Source organism: Myotis davidii, unplaced genomic scaffold, assembly GCF_000327345.1.
Source record: "Myotis davidii unplaced genomic scaffold, ASM32734v1 scaffold265, whole genome shotgun sequence".
NCBI lineage: Eukaryota > Metazoa > Chordata > Mammalia > Chiroptera > Vespertilionidae > Myotis > Myotis davidii.
In genome coordinates, this window is record NW_006296627.1 from 5,371,311 (window position 1) to 5,378,377 (window position 7,067).

Genomic DNA, 7,067 nt, shown 5'->3' on the forward strand with positions numbered 1-7,067 from the left:
ATGGGTGTATTTATAGTTTTAGGAGTAGATTTACATTCTATGTCCCTAAGTCAATTTCTAGGCTTTAGAGTGGGAGACACCACAGTAGATCCGCAGGTTGGAGCTGGATGGGCCACTGAGGGTTTCCTCCAGGGGTAGGGCATATGGTTCGATGGTTTGGATGGTCAGAGATTGGCTTATATACAGTCACTTATTTACTTGAAATAATGCTCTGACTGATAACTTTCAGGGATAAAAGGGGGGCGGGGGGCGGGAAACCATACCTTGTACTGACATGAGATATGAGAAGCAAATGAGAATAAAGAAGGAAAACTTGAGGTGAAGCTGAGACAGGATGTGTGACAATCACTGTAGTCTAGCTAGGTTAGCATAGGACAGAGGTAAAGCATAACATTTGGATTCTGTTTCTTAAAGGAAAACTTCAGTCCTAAAACAGATCCATAAGAAGAATGCATTAATTTATAGGATCTGTGAGGAAAGAATGTACCTTCCGCTGTCTTTGGGAATCTATATTAAATACCAGGTTGAGGGGCACTTTTTATTCTGACTCTCCAAACTTTCTTAGATCTTGTTTCAACCAGGTAAGACTTTATTTCTCTTGCAGTGGATTGTGGTTTCAATAATATAACTGACTTTCTGCATCCCTGAACTTAGCCCTTTTTTAGAGAGTTAAGATAGGTATTGCTAAAGATAAGAGATGAAAGTTAATTCCCTTGTCACTGTAGGGTGATTTTCCCCCTTGTGTCCAGCTTGTCTTAAGGCATCTTAAGAAATGCAAGGTGTGTTGGTGGGGATAAATTACCTTGTTGGACATTGGAAGATCTGTGTTCTTATTGTGATCTGAGACTAATTAATTATCTGTGTTTTGTTGGACTTCTCATCTCTGGGCCTCAGTTTCCTTATTTCTAAAGAGTGTATTTGTTGATAAAATGAAAAGTTCTGAAGGATTTCTAATGTAAAGCAATTCTAGGGTCTTGTCCAGTGAACCCTCAAATTCATTAACATTTTATAAGTTAACAAAAGCACTGCCCCAGATTTCATATGGTCACAGGCGATGGTGCTAGCTACCAACCCACTGTCAAACTCTGGTATTGCTGATTCCTAGGAGTAAATTGGATTTATACTGGAAAAGTACTAATGTTAAAGATAGAGACAGACATCCTGGATTTGAATACAGGTTCCTTTGCTTTTTTTTTTTTTTACCAGTATGACTTTGAGCAAATCATTTATCTTCTCCATCATTTATCCTCTCCTGACCACAGTTTTCTTTTCTTTAAAATATAGATAATTGAGTACCAACCTCAAAGCATTGTTATGAAGATTACGTGAGATAATGCATGTAAAGTACTTAGTATAATGCCTAGCACATGGCAAACACTCCACAAAAATTAACTACCATTATAGGAACTATATGATGTGAAAATAAATCTTTTCATGTTATTTAGTCTTATAATAAAAGTTTGCATTTCCAAATGTTTAAACATGTGGAAGTTTGTCTGCTTAATTCCTTGCCTTTTAATTGGAGTCTATGGGTCTTTTTATGAAAGATCAGGGTCATTCTGCTAGATCAACACATTTCTCTACTTCTCATTTCTTAAAAATACTAGAGGCCTGGTGCACAAAATATGTGCACTCAATGGGGTGTCCCTCAACCCGGATTGCGAGAGGGTGCGGACCAGTCTGATTGACCCCACCAGTGCAGGATCGGCAGGGGAGGGATGCAGGAGGTTAGCCAGCTCAGGAGGGACCATGAGAGGGCTCCAGGGCGTGTCCAGCCCTCTTGCCTAATCCTGATTGCCTGGGCCCCAGCAGCAAGCTAACCTACCAGTGGGAGTGTCTGCCCCCTGGTATGCTGAGTGGCTTTAGCATATCATTAGCATATTATCTTTGATTGGTTGGATGGCCAACTGGATGACCGGACACTTAGCATATAAAGCTTTTTATTAGATAGGATGGGTATTAGAGAGTTTGAGTGGTAACAGGCACACTATTGGTCTTTGAACTAGGACAGAAAAGGAGTTGATCCTGTGCTTGAGTCTGCCAATTAACAGAGGACATCAAATACATCAATTTTGACATAAGGCCAAGCTATTTCTGTGGGGTGTGGGACAAAAGGAGGCAGATGAAATTGTAAAGAAGTGTTTTAAAAATATATTTGAATTTAAGGTTTGCAAGAAACTGAAGTAATAAATGAAATAATGATGATAAATGAGTCAAGTTTATCTGATTTTGATAATGAAATCTAATCTTTGGCACAGACTTTCAGGAATTTAGTAAAACATATCAGTAGCCGGTTGTTGATTCTCGCAAGAGCCATTTCCTCTATAGAAGAGTTGGCAATTAGACGTGTACTCAGCTTTCTTCTTAAGGGTTCTTGTGCCTGGAAGGATTCTCCAATGCAGTGGTGATGTAGAAGGGAAACCACTATCCTGGGGCTTGGAATGCTAAGGCTAGCTTCTCAATGAAGCATTTGTGGAATCATCTGAAAAGAGTTTCCTTCCTATATACCTCATTATGTACTTTGTCCACGTGTAACATAGACAGTTTGTCTTACCTTCAATGCCTCCGTCCTTTAGGAACACATTAAGTTATAAAGAGCCCTAACCAGTTTGGCTCAGTGGATAGAGGGTCGGCCTGTGGACTAAGGGTCACAGGTTCAATTCCAGCATGTACCTTGGTTGTGGGTACAGTAGGGGCTGTGCAGGAGGCAGCTGGTCGATGTTTCTCTCTCATCGATGTTTCTAACTCTATCCCTCTCCCTTCCTCTGTGTAAAAAAAATCAATAAAAATATATTAAAAAAAAGATATAGAGAAGAAACTAAAAAGAGAGTTCATGGACATGGATGCCAGTGCGGTGATTGATGGCACACAAGGGATAAAAGGTGATGAAAAAATAAAATGAAATTTAAAATAAAAAAAGATATAGAGAATAAAGGAATCTGAGGGCCAGCAAAAAGTGACAATTAATCATTGACAAAATTAGTTTTAAATACTATCATTCAGGTTAGTTGAATGATATGTGTAGTCCTCATCAAGTAAGTGGAACTAGATTTTGCATTAACATTTTCTGGTTGATTATTTATATTTGACTTATTATCAGTATCAATGATTTAAATTCATTTTATCTTCCTTTCTTTTCTTTCTACTTTTTTTAAAGGTAAAGCATTGCTTCCTGGAGTTTTTATCACGTATACCACATAGATGGAGAATAAAAGGAATGTGACTGAATTCATTTTAACAGGACTTACCCAGAACCCTCAAATGCAGAAAGTCGTGTTTCTGTTATTTTTGGTCTTATACATGGTAACACTCTCAGGCAACCTGCTAATTGTGGTTACCATTACCACCAGCCAGGCTCTGAACTCCCCCATGTACTTCTTCCTGACCCATCTTTCCTTGATAGACCTAATCTATTGTTCTTCTTCAGCTCCTAAGATGATTGTGGATTCCCTTCATGAAAAGAAAATGATCTCTTTTAATGGTTGTATGGCTCAAGTCTATGCAGAACACATTTTTGGTGCTACTGAGATCATTCTGTTGACGGTGATGGCCTATGATCGCTATGTCGCCATTTGCAAACCTCTGCACTATACCACCATCATGAGCCATAAGCTGTGCATTCTCCTGCTGGGAGTGGCGTGGGCTGGAGGATTTCTCCATGCAACCAGTAACCACACTGCCTGTGGATAAAGCTGTTGCTGTCTTTTATACTGTGGTGGCTCCTATGTTAAATCCCTTAATCTACACACTCAGAAATGCTGAGGTAAAAAATGCTATGAGGAAGCTCTGGAGGAGAAAAGTGACTTCAGATAAAGATTAAATGGAATCATTGAGCATTACAGATGGAAGTAATAGAGGTAATCTATTCCAAGCCTCTTAGACCTATGGATGAATTCATCCACCTAAGAAGAGGTTGGATGAAACTTTCCTAGGGTTAGGGTTAGGGTTAGGGTTAGCATTACAGGTGAGGAAACTGACAGAAAGGTAAAGGTATAAAAGCAGGTATATCAGAAAGCCAGTAACCAGAACTGACCTATTTCCTAGATCATGTCCTTAACTGTTATTAACTTCCAAGCAATGATGATAGATGAGATAACCATAGTAGTTACAATTTATTGAGTCAGGAACAGTGCTGGACCCAGTGTATATATTAGTTTATTGTCTATAAGTAGTTCTGGCCCAGGGCAACCTGTTGAATTTCTCCTACACTGAGCAACAACTATATCTTCTCCAAAAGATTGGAATCTCAATGGGAACCAACATCTCAATGTTACATAATAAGATTATTTAAACACCAATTTAATATTCTAGATTTTGTTTTTGTATTTGTTTTTTTCTTCTGCAAATCTAAGAAAGTAAGACACTCCATGGATATATTTATTCGTTAAGAGATAGTATCATTATTGAGGACGAGCATGACTTTCCTTTTAGGGAAGTCACTTGTCACCTGAACTGAATTGATGGAGAAGATGAATAATGGGAGGAATTCATTCCCCTGTGACTGACTCAAAATATAGAGATTCAGATTTTCCTTTGTTGTGTTTTTAATAGTCTACTTGGTCACCTTGGCAGGCAACCTGCTCATTATGATTACTGTTAGCTCCAGCAGGGCCCTAGGATCACCCATTTACTTCTCCTTTGCTACTTATGTCTTAATTGAGAAGGCTGTTCTGCCTCCATGAACCCTAAAATGCTAGCTGACACTCTTACGGTAAGAAAATTCATCTCTCTTAGAGGGTGTATCACTCAGGTCTTCACTGAGCTTCTTTTTGGTGCTGTTGAGATTATCCTTCTCACTGAGATGGCCTATGATGATGATGTGGCCATAACCCAATCCAACAGCAGACCTATTGAGTTACAAGTGTGTAGCTTTCTTGTGGCAGTGGCCTGGGCTGGTGCCTTAGTCTGTGCAAGAATTAAGATTTTCTTCACAGTCTGGCTGCCCTTCCATGGCTCCAGTGTCATAGATCATTTCATGTGTGATTTGTACTCTTTGTTGACACTTGTCTGAGTGGACACTGTTACCCTTGGTCTCTTTGTTGCTGCCAACAGTGGGTTCATCTGCTTCTTGAACTTCCTCATTTTGATGGTCTCTTATGTGGTCATCTTGTATTCTCAGAAGAACTACAGTTTGGAGGGGAGGCACAAAGCCCTCTTCACTTGTGTCTCATCGCAGTCATCTTATTCTTTGTGCCCTGCATATTAGTGTATCTGTGCCCCATGATCACCTTTCCCAATGATAAAGCTGTGGCTGTGTTTTATACCATGATAGCATCTATAATCTACATACTGAATAATGCAGAAGTGAAAAATGCTATGAAGTAGCTTTGGATCCACAGGTGATTTCAATGGAGAAATAATCACAACAGCATCAAATGACTTCATCTTTTGTTGCTGAAAATTTATCATTAAAATATCCCATTAAGAGTTATTTATTGTCCATTTGGTTTTCAAACTTTGGTGTACTTTCAGAATCAGTTGAAATTCTTGTTAAAAATGCACAATCCTAGGATACTGCTCTAGAGATTCTAACTCAATAGGCCTGCTATTGGATTGGGTTATCTGCCTTTTATTTTTATTTTTTAAAATATATTTTTATTGATTTCAGAGAGGAAGGGAGAGGGAGAGAGAGGTGGAAACATTAATGATGAGAGAGAATCATTGATTGGCTGCCTCCTGCATGTCCCCACGAGGGATCGAGCTCCCGGCCCAGGCATGTGTCCTTGCATGTGTCCTTGCCTGGAATCAAACCTGGGACCCTTTAGTCCGCAGGCTGATGCTCTATCCACTAAGCCAGTGGTCGGCAAACCACGGCTCGCGAGCCACATGTGGCTCTTTGGCCCCTTGAGTGTGGCTCTTCCACAAAATACCAAGTGCGGGCACGCACGTACAGAGAGTTGGAAGGGGTCGACCTCAGCGAACGAACCTCAATCAGATTGAGGACGTTTTTAGCAAAGGTGAGCTTAGGAGTACCCTAATTAAGTTAATAACAATGTACCTACTATATAGTTTAAGTTTAAAAAATTTGGCTCTCAAAAGAAATTTCAATCATTGTACTGTTGATATTTGGCTCTGTTGACTAATGAGTTTGCTGACCACTGCACTAAGCCAAACCAGCTAGGGTGGAATATCTGCCATTTAAACAAATTATCCAGAGGTTTCTAAGCAATAATGCTATAGATTGTGTATGCATCCTCAGCCTATTAATGAATCACGCCTTTAAGGCATTTTCTTCTTAAGGCCTTTCAGAGCAGATTCTCTAGGAATCAATTCTTTGTAAATCATGCAGTGAAAGCTTGGTACCTTTGCAATTGTAAAACAAAATATATTTTACCCCTTATTTTTTTTTAATCTTTTAAAATGGTAATGATAATACCTATGTCATAAAATTTTGGGGCCAGTTAAATGAGTTTACATATGTTAAGTGCTTATGAAAGTTCCTGGCACATAGTAACCTTATAAAAGTATGGGTGGAAGTAAGGGGGAGAGGTCAACCAAAGGACTTGTATGCATGCATATAAGCCTAACCAATGGGCACAGACAACAGGGGTGTGAGGGAATGAGCTGGGTGGGGGGAAGTGTCAGGGGGTAATGGAGGGATAAGGACACATATTTAATACCTTAATCAATAAAGAAATTTAAAAAATAAAAGTATATTTAAAAGGAAAAAAGTATTGGCTGGTGCTGACCCTACTTCCAGTAGGGGCAGATCTTGGCTTATATTTCTTGTGTACTAGCAAGAGCCTTCTTCTGTTTGGATGAGGACCTCTAAGTATCTTGCCTTGGCCCCTATTTCCTTAGGTGAAAAAGGTACCTGTGCATATGACCAATACCATGTGAAGTAACTTTTCCCTGGCACTTCAGGCAAGGACATTTATTTCTTATAAGTACTGCGTGCTAACCGATTGCGCCACTGGAGCTCTAGGACATTTATTTCTTTTTGGTTAATTTAGCCTCTGTTAGCAGCAGGGTTCTGGGTATGGAGTTCACACAACTAGTATCGACTTCTGTCTCATTACTTCATGTAACATTGCAAGTATTTCATAAACTCTCAAGATCTGATTTTA

The 7,067-nt window shown here is 39.4% G+C and overlaps 1 pseudogene; it reads left to right on the forward strand.

Annotated features, from left to right (window-relative positions):
* Positions 1-3,201: 3,201 nt before the first annotated feature.
* On the forward strand, positions 3,202-5,325 carry LOC102772139 (annotated as a pseudogene).
* The last annotated feature ends 1,742 nt before the right edge of the window (positions 5,326-7,067 follow it).